We start from the raw sequence: 19354 nt of genomic DNA on the forward strand, positions 1-19354 counted from the left end.
AACACGAGGACCACAAACCTTAAGAACAAAAAAGCTGCAACATCAGAGTAAAGAGAATAAATGCCTAACGGCAACTTTCTTTTGTTCCACATACTATGAACTGGCAGAAAGACAACACATAATTTAATCTAAAAGCAGACTGAAAGGAAAGCAAAACCTTTTACAAAAGGCATCAGGCAACTATTCAACAGTTCTATAATGCAGCATGGTGCCCGACTGTAAATTAAGTACTATTTTGGTGGTGGGATCCTTGATAAATTGATCTCCACATCCAAAAATAAGAACGGAAAACGCCTATTTTATTGTGGATTCACATAACAACCAGCCGGGGACAAGTTCACATAAATTAATTAATTTGTTTACTTATTTTTACATTTGTTTATTGTCGTCTATTCAAAATCACCATAAATTGCACAGAATATAACAATAAGCATTATCATAAAGTCGATGATCAAACATGTCCCACTACACTGATAGTGACAATAGCATTTTCAATCAATCAATCAATCAAAGACATTTCTAGAGCGCACTACATACCCGTAGGGTCTCAAGGCGCTGGGGGTAGGGGGGGTGCCGCTACTGCTCGAACAGCCAGGTCTTCAGCTTCTTCCTGAAGGAGAGGTGGTCTTGGGTCAGGCGCAGGTCGGTCGGGAGGGAGTTCCAGGTCTTGGCGGCCAGGTAGGAGAAGGACCTTCCTCCTGTAGTGGCTCTTCGGATGCGGGGGACCGCGGCGAGGGCGTGGTTGGATGAACGGAGGTGGCGTTTGGGAGCATAGAAGTTGATTCGGCTGTTGAGGTAGCTCGGGCCTTGGTCGTGTAGGGCTTTGTGTGCGTGGGTGAGGAGGCGGAAGGTGATTCTTTTGTTGACGGGGAGCCAGTGTAGGTCTCTCAGATGTCCGGATATGTGGCTGGTTCGTGGGATGTCGAGGATGAGTCTGGCTGAGGCGTTTTGGATCCGCTGGAGTCTCTTCTGGAGCTTGGCGGTGGTACCGGCGTAGAGGGCGTTGCCGTAGTCCAGTCGGCTAGTGACGAGGGCCTGGGTGACGGTCTTCCTGGTCTCGGTGGGGATCCACCAGAAGATCTTCCGTAGCATGCGTAGGATGTTGAAGCACGCCGAGGAGACGTTTAGCAGATCATGCAATAATACGAAGGGTAGCGGGGCACTCAAAGAGGATAGGATAACAATATATGTAATCTTAGTGCACCCTGTCCTGTAGGTGAGAAGCCAATCTGTGTGAAACAAGATAAATAAACCAGTAACTGTTGAAACTCTCTGACTGGAGTCGCTATATGCAGCTGACATTGAGTGAGGTAGTATGTGTGTTAGAAAAATGTTACAAATATGGGATATATAAGCGGAGGGGGGGAGGATGTCAGGGCAGATCCCCATGCAAATCACCCCAAATCACGCAGGTTCCCCAGTGAAGCCTAACAAGTGTGAGCGTGTAAAGGAGTGGGTCCCTTAGTAACTCAGTCTAGTCGACCACAAGGCACACTGCAGCAGATCTGCACCCTAATGGGAAGGTGCATTCAACAGTCAAACAATTTGAGAACATATGCCCCACAGAGTAGCTACGCCATCGTCTCCCCGCAATCTACGGACATGGGTCACGGCGTCCGCTTCTGCCAGAGCTCACTTGTGGGCCACCTGGACCCAGCACCTGACTAAGGGTAGGTGTGGATCCTTCCAAGCCATGGCAATTACGCACTTTAATAGGACCAATGTAAGATCAACCAACTTTAGATAATGTTTTTTGAGTTTAGTGACCCCAAGAGGCAGAGAAGTAGATCTGGATGTAACTGCACATCTATCACTGTTGACACAAGTTCCATCACCTTGGTCCACGTGCGCATCAGCGGTGGGCATTCCAGACCATGAGAATGAATGTGGCATTGGTGTGGCCACATCTCGGGCAGGCCAGAGACACCATCGGAAATATTTTATGTAGGCGGTGTGGTGTAAGATATGCCTGATGTAAATCATTAACTTGGGTTTATTTCAAACAGATGTTGTGCGAAATTCGCGTTACCCGTACTAGGGCCCTAGACCATTGCTTGGTGGTAAATTCTGTACCCAGGGAATGGTCCCATTTAGGCTAGTCCCAGGATAAAAATTCCACGGGGCATATTCTCAAGGGATTAGCGCTACCAGAATGTCAATTTTAGGATCATTCTGGTGGCGCTACGCCCTTCTCCATATTTACAAAGCGGCGTTACGCCACTTTTTGTGGCTTAACGTACCCTTGTAAATATGACCCTTTACACGCATCGCTTAGAGTGAAAGGGGCGTGCAATGAGTGTTACTGTGGGCGTTCCACCGCAACACCCATTGCTTTTGTACACTGCCCTAGATTTACAAGGATGTGTAAATCTGAGGCCGTATAAAAAACTAACGCCACGCCATTCTAACCCAACACAGGTGTTAGAATGGCAAAACAAGGAGAAATGCTTTTATTTGTACTCGTTTTTGTTTTTTTATATGTGTGCTGAATTTTGCAGAACACATAGAAAGAGGAAAATGCCATTAACAATTGTTTATGTGCAGGAAGGTGTCTCTTCCTGCACATAAACAATTATTAAAAAATGACGTTTGCTATTTCTATGTTTGCTGCATTCTACAGCACACATAGAAGTAACACATCTCCATATGGATTGTTTATGTGCAGGAAGGGACACCTTCCTGCACATAAACAGTCATTTCCTGCAACTATGGTGCAAGGATGCCTGCTCTGGTGCTACACAGCTAATTTTAGCAGCAGCACTAAGGAAAACACAGAGACGCGCCGTATTGTAGTAAATACTACGCATCCCTGCATTTTGGAAATGTTAGAGCGCTAAGCTGGCAAATGAGGCGCGGCTCCAGACATTTTGTTGTAAATATGTTCTGTTCTGCTTGTATCCCTGCATACAGCACTGACACTGCCAGTGTGTTAAGAAGCAGCGCAAGCCAAGGTGCAGTGTTGGTTCGCTTTGTCCCAGTGACCATGTGTCACCAATCGCTGCAATAAGTGAGTTGTGTGTAAGAAAGGGGTCAACTGCAAGTCCTTAATCCTCTCGCAGAGCCTGGGAGGAGAGCAGAACACCATCGCTCTGTAGGTCACCCAGTTGGGCAATCCTCGCTTCTCGCCATGGGGAAGGCTCATGGATCCCTAACAAGCTTTTCATAACAGGCACACTCCAAAGGGGCAGCTACGGTACATAAGGGACCAGTGCATGCCTCGGCTACACACATCTGGGTCCATACGAGCTTAGCAGTGCGTGTGAGCGTACCCAGGCCTTTGGCTGGACATCCCATCGAGAGCAGCCACTCCTGCACATCCTCTCCCCTCAGGTCTGCCTGAACTAGTCTACCCTCCCCAGTCCTGTCCCTGGCCAGCCATCTCATGGGTCATTGCAGTTGGGCCGCTGTGAAGTACAGCTCCAGGTTTGGCACACCAAGTCCACCCTCAAGGATGGAGCGCTGAAGCATGGGGAAGTTCACACTCATTTATACACCTTGATATTGATGTATAATGAAGAAAACTATGGGGCCAATACTTAGGGGGTGACGTACTAAGATTTTACACTGGGTTTGCGTCACAAAAGTGACGCAAATCAGCGCAAAATATTTTTTTCACTATTTACTTTCCAGCGCTAGACCTAATGTTTGTTTTGCTTTTTTTATTTCAAAACGCACGCAGGTCCCCATCAACGGAATCAGCCCCCAGCTCGGCAGCACACGCAACCGCCCGGTAGCCAGTCCGGCCCTGTGCTAGACTCAAGGAGACACCCTTTCACCCTGATGCAAAGGTGTCTCTGTGGCGCACGGCAGCTGATTTCAGCACTGACGCTAGGGGGAGGGGAGGAGAGTGCCTTATTTTAGTAAATTTGGCGTTCGTCACCTCTCTCCTCTTCACGCAGTGCAGCATTTACGGCTGCTGCACTGCGCTATATCAAAAAGTAGTAAATCTCCCCCTTAGTCTTGCATAGTACCACACATCAGTCATAGTAAGAGGCTGCAACTTTAACTTATTGCAAGCAAACACTTTAAGATTCCCCCATAGGTCCCTTATATTTATGCACAGAGGGGAAAAGGGAGGGAGAAAAAAGATGGGTGTCCACATTTTATCCTCCAGTGCAAGCCACTTATTAGGGCCAGATTACGATGTGGTTAGGAAATCTTCCCGAACGAATCGGTTTGGAAATGGTTTCCGACCGACTCCAATTGGGAGAGTCCGACTGACCGAGTATGATGCATCCGGATGCTTCCAGATACGATTTGGTTGGACTCCCATTGCCTTCTATGGGAGCCTATGTTCCTAACTGCATCGTAATCTGGCCCTCAGTTGAGAAGACACGTTACTGATTACCGATTCGGAAGGAGCAAATGCTGTTAGGAGGCCTTCCTAACTGCATCGTAAACAGGCCCTAGGTGGGAATGCATTCCTAACAGCATCATAATCAGGCCCTTAGTGTTATGCCTCATTTGATCCGTAACGACTGGAAAAAAACTCATATTCATGGAAACTCTACAAAGTGTCATCTTTACATAAAAAAGCATGTTTGCTTATTTCTATTGTTTGTGCACTCAAGAGACTTCAGCTTTAGCTTTCCTCTGCCTTTTCTCCTGTTGCCTGTTCGGCAGGGTTCTGTCATTTTACTGTGCCTTCTCTAAGTCCACCCTAAAAAACAAAACAGTGTCACCTTTTGGATTTTCCAACTGGGCCTCTGCTTACCTCACTCTACTCCTCACGGACGTGTTCACAGCATACCACAATAATGCCAGTGGTGTTTTATGGTAACTAAGACTCATAATCCAAACTTTCGTGCTGTCTCTATGCTGCCTAGTTGTCACTGGCTAATCCACTAGGTGATCATTCTCTGAAACAGCGTAATTGTGCCATCAGTTTTTAGCTACTCTTCAAGGATTCTATCTAACATTCTATGTGGTTCCTCCGGGAACCTAACTGGCCCTCATGGATTAAGGTAATTCAATGGGCTCTGGGATTAAGTAGTTCAACAAAAGGGGTTGCTGTACTGTTCCTAAAAGGACTGGAAGGTTAGGAAAAGCTGACGTGACCGAAGGTGTGAGTAGTACACCTTTGGGCATCCATTTTGTTGGATGTATTTGCCTCACACACCCAAAAGGGTGTCATGCTTCATCATTGGCGGTTGCTCCTCGTCGGGGGGGCGGTGCAATCCCCAACGGGCTCACCTCAAGGAGGGGCTCTTTAGCGGAGATCTTTTTTATCCAACTGCCCTATGATGAAGTGCGGGTGTGTGGGTAGGATAGCAGGTAGCCTCGGTGTGGTGATTAAAATGCAGCAAGGGTTACCGGAAACAACTTTATTCTGGAGGTCCCCCTACTACAATTAAAAACAGTGAAGAAAGGGCTCGCTAGGTGTCACCACGTTAGGTAGAGTGATCCTAGAGAAGCCACTTCCTTAACTGGTAATTAGTGTCCGTTGATCTACTGATCACTCTCCCCCTGTTTGATAAATACTTTTGCACGGTGCATACCGTGGGAGTCTCCTTCCGGTGGGTTAGTCTTGACAGATCCCCCACTTCAGCGACCCTATACCTATTAGGTGTGTTGCTCACTATTCATTCCCTCAATTGGGTTTTGAATTTCTTTCCTTCATCTCTTCCTTCACACTCTTTTTGAAGGATCCTCTTTCACACCGGAGCACGTTCCTTGACCACCCCACAATGGAGGGACAGGGTTTGAGCTTCGGTGAAGAGGATGCAGCAGCTATCATGAGAACACCATCGCTCTTTGGCATTGACGTAGAGCCGGCCTCAGGGAGCAATACAGCCGAGTGGCAATCATTGTCAGATCTGAAACGAGAGTGGATACGAATAACGATACATGGGACTATGATGGCGGAATACTTCAAAGCCAAAATAGCTCCCAACGGCTTGATAGTAAAAAAAATTCCAAGAATTTTTTGGGAAGATGGACAATTTAAGATCGAATGGTCGCAGGTCTCGTGGAAGTGCACCCATGACCTATTGATCCTCATTGTAAACACGGCTAAACGACTAGCAGATGCACTACTGGTCCGTATTCAGGCAGCTGAGGCTGCATTAAAGACTGCGGTTCTCAACCCAGGCTTTAAAACCAAATTGACAGAGTTAAACAAAGAGATGGCGGAACATAAAGAATATCTCATGAATCAAAAAGTAGCAAAATTGAAAAAAGATATCAAGAGATTTTCTAAAGAAAAAGTCTATCCCTATTTGAGGGATGACTATGTCCCCCCTGGCACTAGCTATAACTCTGATTCAAGCGCTACTTCTTCAAGAAGAGGGTCGAATAGTGGCTCTGACAGTAGTGAGAACAATGACCCCCCACAGATGCCACCAAGGGCCAAAAGGGGAAGAGGCCGTGGGCAACATAACTTCCAAAATTTCCCGTACCAAGGACAACAAATGGGTCCCCCATTCTGGCATTTCCCGCAATTCCCCCACTTCCAACCAGCTTTGGCTCCACAATACCCCCCGTTCTATGCTCCCCAAAACCCTACAAACCCCCCTTTTTTAGGCAGAGGTTGGGGCAGAGGGCGAGGGCGAAAAAGAGGGAACGCGCCAGAGAAGAGGGTGCAATGGGAGGATACACGCCCCCAAGGGATGGACACGAGGAGCACGACCCGATCAGGACCAAAATGAGTCTAGTGGTCAACTTGTCGGATCGTATCCTCACTGAGGGAGAGGAACAAGCCCTCCAAAAAGGGTTAGGCTTCGTCCCCACCCCGAGGACCGACCTATTCCAACAGACCAGGGAAATCAAATCGTTTTTCCGGAAAATAAGACTTAAGGCCTTCTTTGAAGGCAAACCTTGTGAACCTATTGAAGACTCTGGTTTACATAACCCTTCAACTTTTACACCACATAATGGTATGGTTCCAAACGAAGTCTTGACTTTTGAACAAGCAGTACTCAAGGAGATTAACCAACTGGACAGACAGACCCGTTATTCCAACATCTCCAATAACGAAATGTTGGTTTTGAAATCACTGGCAGAAGACCCCCTCATTACCATCAAACAGGCGGATAAGGGTGGAGCCACAGTCCTGTTGAATACTGCAGATTATGATCTGGAGTGTACGAGACAGTTAAATGATCGCAGGTACTACACACCTATTCCCGGTGATCCAACCAGGCGCCTACAGACCATTATTACAGGATTGGTGATGGGTGCTGAGAGCGAAGAATGGATCTCTAAAAAAGAGGCAGAGTTCTTGATGAAAAGGGACCCTCGGGTACCATATTTCTATATACTGCCCAAGATCCATAAGGGAACGAGACCAGTACCAGGGAGACCAATCATGTCAGGGATCAACTCAGTCCTGGAGCCACTCTCACAATTTTGTGACCATTTTCTACAACCACTGGTTAAATGCATTCCCTCTTACATCCAGGACACAACAGATGTCCTACGCATTCTGAACTCCATCCAGTACACAACACAAATTGATCTTTTGATTACTCTAGATGTGGAGGCCCTCTATACGAATATTCCACAGAGGGCCACCCTAGAAGTAATAGAGGAAAGATTGGGCCAAGAAACCTGGAATTCTAACACTCCACAAACCTTCATCATGGAGTGCGCCACTCTTGCACTCACCGAGAATTATTTTGAGTACAAGGGACAATACTATCACCAGACCCAGGGGACATCTATGGGTAGTACCTTCGCTCCTTCGGTGGCCTGTTTGTATATGGCAGAGTTCGAAGACAAGCATATACATCACCAGTCTAACCCTTTTCGAGACAATATTAAAATATGGAGACGCTTCATAGATGACGTCTTAATACTCTGGACAGGCCCCATGACAGCCCACGAGGATTTCTTTGAATGGGTGAATACACTGAACCCCTTCTTACATTTCACCATGTCCTCTTCACCAAATGAAATTGCCTTCCTTGACCTCACCATCAAACTGGAAGAGGGGACCCTCAGTACCTCAATGTACAGAAAACCTACAGACCGTAATAGTCTACTTCATTATAAAAGTCACCACCCCAAGGCCTTACGCTCAAACTTACCATTCGGATAATTTCTCCGGATACGGCGCAATTGTAGCGATGTGGCCGATTATAAGAAGGAATCCTTAATCCTTTCCAGGAACCTCCTTGACAGAGGATATCCAAAAAGCGATGTCTCCAAAGCTAGAAAACGGGCTCGGAATAACAACCGAGAAGCTCTACTAGAGAGACAGGAGAGTACACCGATCGAGAACCAACCGATCACTTGTGTCACCACCTTTACCCCACTGTCCAATAAAATCAAACAGACCATTAAACGCCACTGGGGTATCCTTAATACTGGTGACCTGGATCTGGAACAACCTAGGTTTGCTTTCAGGAGATCACAGAACCTGAAGGATATCCTGATCAGTACCAGACCAAAGAAGGCCACAAAAGAGACACAACAAACCCTTTGGCATCTACCTCCTGTCAGGGGCCACTACCCATGTGGCTCCTGTGGTGTCTGCAGATATACCTCAACATTGAAAACCATCAAACTTTCTGAGACTTTCAATTGGGAACTCAGGCAACACACTAATTGCAATACTACACATTGCATCTACTTGCTGACTTGCCCATGCAATTTGCAATATATTGGGATGACCACCCGCCCCATTAAAACCCGCATCATTGAACACCGCAGCAATTTTCGCTGTAAAAAAACCAATACAAAAATGTGTAAACACTACGTGGAATCCAATCACAATGAAGATTCCTTGAAATGGGTCACTTTGGAATCTAGCCCTAACTCCCCAAAAAATGCACTCTTTATGAAGGAGCAGAGATGGGTCCATCGCTTATCCTCTGATAGCCATGGATTGAATGAAGATATCCCCTGGCACTCACTGTAAGCCAACCTGTAGCAACTACCTTACACTGATATTGGCTCCCCTTTAATCTGGTTAGGCATGGATTACATACAACAACTACACTCTCAGTTTATGTGACCATGATCCAGGTCTCCTCACTAGACCTGCGGCCCCCCACATCTTGGCTGCCATTTTTTTGTAAAACAACAGATAACCAGCACGGGTGTTAGTTCAAAATCGTGTGGGACGCATCTCCGTGTCCACGCGATTAGACCCTCGAGGGTTGTGCCACATCACCTTTCGCCCCTTCCATGATGACCGACCAGTCCACACAGCACACCACGAGTTTTGTGCCTAAATTTACATTGTTAATATAGTGTATGACCGGACATATTAAGCGGGCTAAAATATAATGTATTTACACATGCCTAGTAAGGGTTGTAGTTCTAAATCTTGCGGAACGCTGCCCGGTGTCTACGCGATTAGACCTCCAATGGCTGTGTTACATTCAGGTTCTCATCACCTTCTGCCCCTTCCATCATGGCCGACCTGTTCACACAATACACCACGTGACCTTTAAGGGGCCACAATTACATTGTAAATAAAGTGTATGTCCGGACACACCAAGCGGGCTTAAATAAAATATAATGCAATGACACAGTTATTGGACAAATTGTCCGCCCACTCTTTTTCCAGAAACTCCAGCCTTTGAGCCACGGCGGCTGTAGCCTCCCTCATATACATTTTACCACTACATCATGGCCGCTACAGTAACTACTTTTGTCACGTGACCCACACGGAAGGGCGCAATCGGCGAGGTTCCACTCTGCCGGTTCTCAATAAATAACAAACACCGCCAGACCTACCCATCTATCCGAACTCGGCGGAGATGGGTAGGTGCATCAACGCGGTCACGGGCTGACTAAGGTAAGATGGGACATCTCTACGAGACTCTGACTCCCCTAGTCTTTGATACCTAATTCTTTACCTTTTAATTTTCGCCCATTGAGTCCCCTGAGATTTAACATTCAATTCGCCTTACAGCTACACCTGAAGGCTTAACCCCGTTGAACTGACCCGCCGAGCACTCATGTGGCTCTTAGACCGTGACCTTTAGGTGAGCCATTAGCCTGTCTAAACTTTGTTTATCAGACCACATAGATAAATAGGTGGTGTCACTTATATAATTATGGAACAACCTGCCACTGTACAACATAAATGGTGTTTTTAGATAAATCTGCTGCTTTTAATCACTGTTTTTTACCATTGTGTATTACTACCACAAACACAGCGTGAGAGTGTGTGTGTTTTACACTGCACGCTGAAATCACTTGGCATGTATAGGTTGGGTTCATCCCCCAACACCACCCTCAGCATGCCTCACTGTGTTCATATTCTGACGCTGACCCTCCTTGCTTTTTGATGAGAAATATATTACTAATATTTATCTGCTTTCTTTCTCATTGTCTAGGCATAGGACTTTCCACCAAGGTAAAATACACCTACACCACATACATGACACTGGCATGTTGTTGAGTTCTTTTTCTTTCACCTCTACAAGGTCCTGATGAATCGCAGGTGACTAACCTAAGCGCGAGAAACATGTTGACCATTTGTTCTTCAAGGCTTCTCTAGGATCACTCTACCTAACGTGGTGACACCTAGCGAGCCCTTTCTTCACTGTTTTTAATTGTAGTAGGGGGACCTCCAGAATAAAGTTGTTTCCGGTAACCCTTGCTGCATTTTAATCACCACACCGAGCCTACCTGCTATCCTACCCACACACCCGCACTTCATCATAGGGCAGTTGGATAAAAAAGATCTCTGCTAAAGAGCCCCTCCTCGAGGTGAGCCCGTTGGGGATTGCACCGCCCCCCCCGACGAGGAGCAACCGCCAATGATGAAGCATGACACCCTTTTGGGTGTGTGAGGCAAATACATCCAACAAAATGGATGCCCAAAGGTGCACTACTCACACCTTCGGTCACGTCAGCTTTTCCTAACCTTCCCCTCCTTTTAGGAACAGTACAGCAACCCCTTTTGTTGAACTACTTGCACTAGATACGGGCACATGCTGTGGCTGGACCTTCCACTTCCTTAAGTGGTAATTAGTGTCCGTTGATCTACTGATCACTCTCCCCCTGTTTGATAAATACTCTGGGATTAAGTGTCACTGCACAAACTGTGGGCACCACACACTGATGTGTGTGATCAGTGCTACTGATTCACAAATGCTGGATTTAAAAAATATATTGCCTCTCAAAGTTGACCACCATGAAAGATAACTCACCCAATAATACCAAGAAGATGTTTTCACAGTGTATCCATTCCCTTTTTCTAATTTAAGCCGCTCATTTTGTTTTCAGTTTGTGATCTATGTACAGTGGGCTCTACCATCCCACAACTACACACTGGGAAGAAACACAATTCAATATCAATGGCCATACAGATCTGGGCTGCACCTATTTCCTTACGCTATATTGTAAAATTGTGATTATGTATTTATTATGATGAGTTGTGGTATTCCTGACTGATAAATAATTGAATGTGAAATTATCACAGGGTGGCCTATAAATAGTCTATACTGGAAGGCAACTTTGTTTTGTTATTTTGTGAGGCAAATACAGAGTCTCCCCATCAAGAACAGATGAATGCTATACGTCTGCTTTCTCAGAGGAAAATCCAACATTATAAAAACATTCCATTTAATTACAAAATGGTTGCAGAATTCCCAGTAGTCAGGAATGTGTTAACAGTTGGCCCAATTTTTTTTTATGTCAGTGTGTTGTATTAAAGGACCAACATGTTGCAGACTGTTAATAACTCATAGCAAAGAAAGCAACCCAGGGACAGCCAATGTGTAGATCTGAACTTGAATGTTAAAACACATTAACTCATCTTATTAAATGTTTAAAACATTTAAAATATATTCATTTAATTGATTCATATTACTTTAAAAAACATTTTAATATTTAAGCAATATATGTGGTTAGTAATGTATTTTTAAAGTGTTATGAAAAGTTTAATTTTATTATTATTTTTTAATTGATAAATATTTAATTTTTATTTAATAATCCCTTTAATACTAAAACTATATACACATACACACACATCAAAATATATTATAGTCTTCAAACGAAAGAGAAGCACTGGGGAAAGCTACCATCAATTTCTTCCGTGAGGAATATTGTCAATAAATTGGTGGAAACTTTCCCCAGCGAGTGCTTCTGTTTCATTTAACAAATGTAATATTATTTTCAGGGGCGCTGTTATATTGACTGATGTCAAGTGAAGTCAACAACGATGTAATTTAACATGTCATTACTGATGTAATAAGTGAGATCACAAGCAGTGCATGATGGGGCACAAGTTGTAGTCAATTCACCAAACTATAACTGGCGCATTTCAGTGTTTTGTTTTTTTAAATATTATTTTAATATTTAATTTCAGCACCTATCTATGATATTAGGTTGATCTTTGTTTTAACCTTGTTTTTTTCTGTGAATTTCAGATTTGTGATTTTAGCGTGAGCTAAAATCTTATTACCGTATCTAACTAAAACATAATATTAACCTTTGGTTTCTTCAGTGAATTTCTGTGCTTTTTATAATATTTAAAATTTTGGAAACCCCCAACCTCCTCTGGCAATTTGTAACAAACACCCCGTGGGCACCCAACCCCGCACTTTGCACAGCCTTCATTAATGGTTATGCAATAAGCATTGTGTCTGGCGCTCAAGTTATGGTTTGCATGATTGTGATGAGAGTATTGGATTGTACTTTATATTACACAATTGGTTGCCACTGTGTAGTTATGGTTAGATCAGAGCTTCATAGGAAAGGCATTTTCATGTTCCCTTAATACCTCTGGTGTAGTTTGACGAATCTGCAAGAAACATAAAAATGGTTTTAATCCTCTATGGCTCCATCATGGAAAGGTTTGCACTAATCCATGGGAAGGGGAGGAGAGGAGGTGTGTGTGTGTGTGGGGGGGGGGGGGGGGGGGGGGGGGCGGGGTCTTGCAGAACTAAGAAAAATGGGAATCTCAAAAATGTGGTTTCTTTAGGAAAATGTTCTCCATAATACTGAATAAATGGCTGAACAGAATTTCACCACATTTGAAGTTAGAACTTTGCTCTGAAAGCGTGCTTTTTGGTGTAAACCCGTTCAGCATTTTCCACAAAATTTGTATTTAAAAATGTGCTTTAGTGGGCATGAAGGTGTTAACAGTGGTTAAAAGTGAGAGATATCTGATTGTTGGTGTCCAGACATGCTCTGATTGGCCTATTCAACGTGGATGAGCAGAGCCTGATTGGCTGGCCGTAATATGGAGAATATACTGTGGCAGCCATTACAGAAATCAAGGACTCTGTCCTGTGTCCCAAAAAGCAAAAGGAAAGGCCACATAAGGGGGCACTTAAATCAAAATACAAAATAACATATTTTGGGTAATAGTACATCTACGAACAACAAAACAAAATACAGGACACAAAGAGAGCCTGCCTTAGTCCGGACTCATTGAACCCTCTACAAATCCGTTCTAGGAATGAAAGATTGTTCTGCGGAACATCTCAATTCCACCCTACAACTTCCGCTGCTATTTAAGTATTGTAAGAAATGTGGTTAAATGTCGAGAGGGGTGAGAGGCACAGGCAAGTCCTAATCACAATCCTTGTCAGGGTCTACCACAAAAGTCAATAAATTAACCTCTGCTTAATCCTCTGGTAGCTTGGCACAAAAGCAGACATGCTTAACTTAGACACAATGTGTAAACTATCTGTGCAACATTAAAAAAATAATACAGTGAAAAGTGAAAACACAACACAAGAAAATCCCAAACCTATTCATAAACCTAGAGTACACTTTAATAAATAATAGGAGATCTAAATGGCAAAAATACAAATTAGTAGAACTAGAGTTATGAGTTTTTGAAGTCTGAGGTAAAAAACAGCACCAAAAGGAGCAACGCTCCAACTGAGGGTATATGGTCATGCCAGACCGGGACAAAGTCAAAAGTTCACACCAGCCGCGATGGTATACCGGTGGGGTATGAGACGAGGTATGGCTTGCTGGGAGTTGTAGCTTTTGTCCTTGGTACAGGCGCTGCACAGTGCTGTTATGCGAGGCCCTGCATCGTGCTGCATCAGGCCTGTCAAACTGCCAATCAGGAGCTGAGCAATATGGTGATGTGAGGCTCTGCGTTATTCTGCGCAGGATCCGGTGAACCCTTCGATTAGGGGCTGCGATGTATTGCAAGGCAAGGCTCTTCGTCACTCCGAATCAGATCCTGTGACGTCATCGACCAGGTGCAGCGATGTGAGGCCCTGTGTCGTTCTGTGCCATTCTTTGTCAGATTCAGTGAAGCTGTAGTTCAGGAGCTGTGTGGTGCAGCAATGCAAAGCCCTGACTTGGTCGGCGCTGCACAACATCAGATACAATGAAAACTTCAGTTGACCAGGGAGAAGTGCACTGTGGTACTGGCCAAAGGTCCAGGACCTTGAGACAGACTTTGAAGGTCAGGACACTCATAGAAGGGACAGGGTCAGGTCGAGTTGGGTGTGGTCAGCTGGAAAGCTGGAGTGGCCCCTGGAAGCTTGTTGGGTCCTTGTAGCTCAAACAAAAGGTCATCCAACTGACCCTTGGAGTCACTTCTGGGGTCCTGGGTTCAAGGCAAACAGACCTAGTCTTCTTCATACAACATGGCAGCCCTTCTTCTCAATCTTCTCAGGACCAATTGTGTTCCGATTTCAGGTTCTGAGGGAGCCACTTTTCTACCCTGTTGCCAGCCGGTGGGTGAGGGAAACCTCTTCGACTAACCCGAAAAACTCTTTCTGGTCCGTTTGTACCTTTCCCCTGGGCTTGGCTACAGTTTTGTCTAATGAAAAAGAGCATGCAGGCCCAGGCGTGCGCTGCACTTACTAGTGGCAGGGTTGGCCTCTTCTAAAGTCAGGAAGGAGCTGAGTACAGCCTCAGGCTACCCTTTGAAGCTCAGGAAGTGGGTTGGTACAACCCCCAGACCATCCTGCTCAGGAGAGGAAGACCCTTCCCCACACCGGGTCCTTTGTCAGCTGTCTGGTAGGAATGCACATCACACCACAGGAGAACCATAAACAGTCATGTGACCCTTGACACTGGCATAAAAGCACATTTGGTTTACGCAGGAAAATACAAACGTTCTGAAGGTGGCATTTTCAAAATAGTAAGTTAAAATCTGAATTTACTTCTGAAGAGGATGCTCAATTACAATTCAAATTAGTGGACAAGTGGGGAAGTTATGACTTATTAAATATAATAATGTAATCAGGTGCTGGTGTATGTTTTTTATTTCTACTAGGACATGCAAACTAAGTACAAATTTCCTACTTTTCCAAAACCATACACTCTTCCCAGTGAGCCTTTGGGACCTACCTTAAGGGTGACTCATAAGTTTTCAATTGGAAGGTTTAGGCCTGACAAAAACGTTTATTTTATCCTGTCAGTGTGAGCAGTTTTAAAACCTCACACACAGCCTGTGACATGTTTTACAGTGCTATTTTAATTGGTGGTAGAATGAGTGCTTCAACCCACTAATTCAAATAATTTACTGGCCCTCGGTACATACTAGGGAATTAAAAGTAAATCAAATGTACCATTCAGGCATATACCTATTTTGCTAGGCACAAATATTATACCACTAGTTAACAAAAATAATGTGTGCGATGTCCTAAAGCCAACAAAAACAGGTTCAGCAAAACTAGGGTAGTGAAAGCAGAAATCTGGGGGAATACCACGCAAAAGATGATCATTTCTAGCATGTATTAAGACCACCACACAGCTCTGTCAATGCACCATGCAGTTCTCACATGAAGATGTGGTGTTCTGGCCAAGATCCCGACTTTGGAAACTGGCGTTCAAATGGCAGCCTAAGCACATGAAAACGACGCGATTCTAAGTATCCCACACTAGTGCCCAAATCTGTACAAAACAACTGTAAATATGTTAAATGTTGTGAACTTGCAGAGAAGTAACCTCCCTCACCTCCCAATTCATGATTCATAATTACCAAACACGCACCAGTGTGACACAGTGGTGACCGACAGAGACAATGGCTGGTGGGGCAGGTGGCTTGAAGTGCAGATGGGGGGAAGATTGCGGCGGGGGGAGTTGGGGTTAATAATAATAATTTTTTTTAAACAAGACTTACCTGGTGCTGTCGGCCACCTCATGCTCCTCTGTTCCTGCGCTCAGCAGTCCCTGGGACAGCATCGGACTTCCCATCCAATCCCCGCACTGCTCTCAAGCATGAGAGCAGTGTGGGGATTGGCTGAGCGGGCTGCATCAACGATCGCACAGGTACAGGCGCACTTACAGCACTGTGCTGTAAGTGCGCATGTCAGTTTGGCCGGACTGAGACAGCCGGCCAAACTGACATGCACACTTAAAAGTGCGCATTTACCACTACTCCTCCCCCCTCCTGTGGCCCATCCTGCCCCTCCCTTAACACACTGGCTCAGATCCAGCAGCTGAAAAATAAAACAATAGTAACATATTGTTGTATATTTCAGCTGCTGGCTCTGAGCCAGTGAGGTCATGCTCCTCCGCCACTGCGGAGGAGCCGCCGCCGGTGTGACACCACAAAGCTCTACCAAGGTACTTTAATGTTGTCTGTATCACTCCCTGTTATTCATGGAATGAGATTCCCATGGATGGTACAGCTGATACACCTCAATCCAAATTGCAATTCAAGAACTGAGGCACATATTTGATCCACCTTCCCCGCTCCCTAAGGATGAAGATCAAGTTAGTGCTGCTGTGTTTGAAGCCTGCAGCATGCAGGCTTCATCCAGGTGCATGAAGTCACCCACCTATGTGGATATATGTCTCCATGCCCACTGTTACTATGAGGTGGATGCAGTCCGAGGCGGGGTGGTGTGAAGATGGCATGCGGTCTGGTGCGGGCAGAGCGCTGACCTGGTCAGAACATTTTAATCACCGACCTGCCTGGGTGCAGTCAGACCCAGACACAGACTCTTGTTTCTGTTCTCCAATGGCAGGAAATCACTGCGGGTGGAGGGCTGTGCTGATACAGGCAATTTGCCCCCCCTGCCCTCCTTCATCCCCACCCACACACCCCACAAGAGCAGAGCAGTGTGGAACTGACAAAAGAAAAAGTCATAAGAAGCATTTGAAGAGGAGGGAAATGCAAAAGCTGATGAGAGAGAAAGGGAAGAAGAGATGGCTTAAAAACAAGACATGAGCAGTACGTGGGCCTGAGAAGTGAGGTGAAGCGGAGAAGGATGCAGGAGAGTGAGAGAGAGACAGAAAGGAAAGAAACACAGAGAGAGAAACAGAGTGATGGACAAAACAAATTGAAACAATTAGCATAGAGAGGGAGAGAGAAATGAGGGATAGGAAAGTGAAGTAAGATCAGAGATAGAGAGAAACGAGGTAAATAAGAAATAAAGAGGGGACTGAAGTAGCAAGAGAATGGAAGTGATAAATAAGAATCTTTAACAATGAAACAATGATACTTTAACTGCTTAGAAAAAAATTAGGCTCATCACTTGGTGCAAAGGGGTTTACAAAACTACTTGAAGAGTCAAGTTAGTTTCATTTTTAAATGTATGTATCAGTTGGTTTTTGGAGGGTCTCTTTAGCATTTATCTATGGTTTTTCATAGAAATGTTCTTGCCTTTGTGTTCCATTTTACTGACTGCTAATTTTTTTTTAGAATGAAACTGTATTTTAATAAAAGGAACAACCATAACAATATGGGGCATATTCTCAAGGATTCATCGCCGAGTTATCAGTACTTTATCGCAGCCAAAGTGGCGATAAAGTTATCGCCCCATTCACAAGCTGGTGCTAACAGCCCATATCACCAGTTTACCTTAGATCGGAGATGAGAACCCAAAACCAGCGATAAAGGCGTGTTAGCAGCAGGAAATTAACACCTGCTCTGATCTGGTGTAAAGTCAGATGACAATGTGCACCAGAAAAGGGAGCCAGCCCAGAGCCACAGCTGAAGAACAACAGATGCCATGGAGCTACTGATCATGCTGCTCGTACACCCAAGAGGACCACACCCCCCCCCCTTAAGCGCCCCCCACCGGTCTACCACAGAGGCAGTGCAGACAAAGACAGCAAACCTTCAGAAAACACACCAACCTCACAGACTTAACACCAGAGAATGGCATTGCCCACTTTAGGCTCAAAAGGACAACCATCCTCTGCATCCTGACCATCATTGCTCACAGGCTGACGTTACCAAAACAGCGGACAACCAACATCCCACCTCAGACAAAACTGCTGGCTGTGCTGCATCTGTTGGCCTCTGGTACTTTCCAACCAACAATTGCCTGAGTCGGAGGAGTCTCACAGCCAGCCCATCAAAGAACATCACAACTGTCTTATGCCATCATCAGCTTGGTACCCCAGTTCCTATACTTCCCCCAAACTGCGAAGGAACAGTTGGAGACCAATAAAGGCTTCTATGCCATAGCCGGCTTCCCTGACATGTTGGGGGCAATTGACTGCACACATGTCCTACTTTTGCCCCCTGCCAACACTGCAAACAATTACTGTAACAAAAAGCACACGCATTTCATCAATGTGCAGGCAATAGTGGACCAGCGGGGACTCTTCGACAATGTCCTCTTCAATTACCCAGGCAGTGTGCATGATTCCTACATCCTCCGACAGTCCATCATCAACCAGCGCTTCGAGGCTGGCACCTATGGGAATGTACTGCTTGTTGGTAAGTACCAAATGAACACACCACACACCTCAACTCCACAATCATGCAACTCACAACACTGGGAATGCACATGTTAGGAACTCACATACAACATGCCAAACAATATGCCCACCCACAAGCCAAGACAGCACAACTTACTGTGGTAACCTGGGCTAGCCATGCACATGTGCCATCAATGGCTTGGCACCTCAGCCTCACTTTAGCAGCTTGTGGGGAGAGGTGGGAACCGAGCATGTGCGAAGGAGGCAAGTGACCAATGAATGAGAATGTACACAATGCCAAGTGTGGCGTGGATCTGATGGCCAGATTGCAGTATGCAGACCACACACATATCCATGTCGACATACACCACTGGTGTATGGAGTGTTGTGGACAGTAGACACAACCAATTCACCCCAGCCAGTGGGGAAGATCGGAAAAATGTGGCTTGTTACATCCCCCCCCCGTGAGCGTGAGCAGAGTGGGCTGGCCCGGCATACGCCAGGCCAGTGTAGGGGTGTGAATAAAAAGCACGTAGCTCTGAGCGTGGTTCTCTTCCAGAATGCCCAATGTCTCTGCCAGGGCGGTGCCTCTCACCCTAACCTCGCCATGAGCGGTGTTGCCTGCGATCCTGTGCACCTGCTGCACCCCGGGCTGCTGGTCCCCAAACCCGTCTTGCCCGCCCCTGCGCACCTGTCGACACCGGCGTGTGTCAAAAAGGGCCCACCACGTGCCGGTGCAAACTCCAAGCCCGAGGCCTGCGACCTTGGCAGCCTGCTCAGACCATCACGGCCTCCGCGACACAGGCCCGCAGTACTCCTT

General features: G+C 45.6%; 1 protein-coding gene across 1 annotated transcript in view; it reads right to left on the bottom strand.

Moving 5' to 3' along the window:
* The window catches only part of LOC147708779 (uncharacterized), a 566421-nt gene that overhangs the window by 150842 nt on the left and 396225 nt on the right, over window positions 1–19354 (bottom strand). The gene's annotated exons all lie outside the window — the stretch shown is intronic.

This window comes from Lissotriton vulgaris, chromosome 6 (assembly GCF_964263255.1).
Source record: "Lissotriton vulgaris chromosome 6, aLisVul1.2, whole genome shotgun sequence".
NCBI classification, from domain to species: Eukaryota; Metazoa; Chordata; class Amphibia; order Caudata; family Salamandridae; genus Lissotriton; species Lissotriton vulgaris.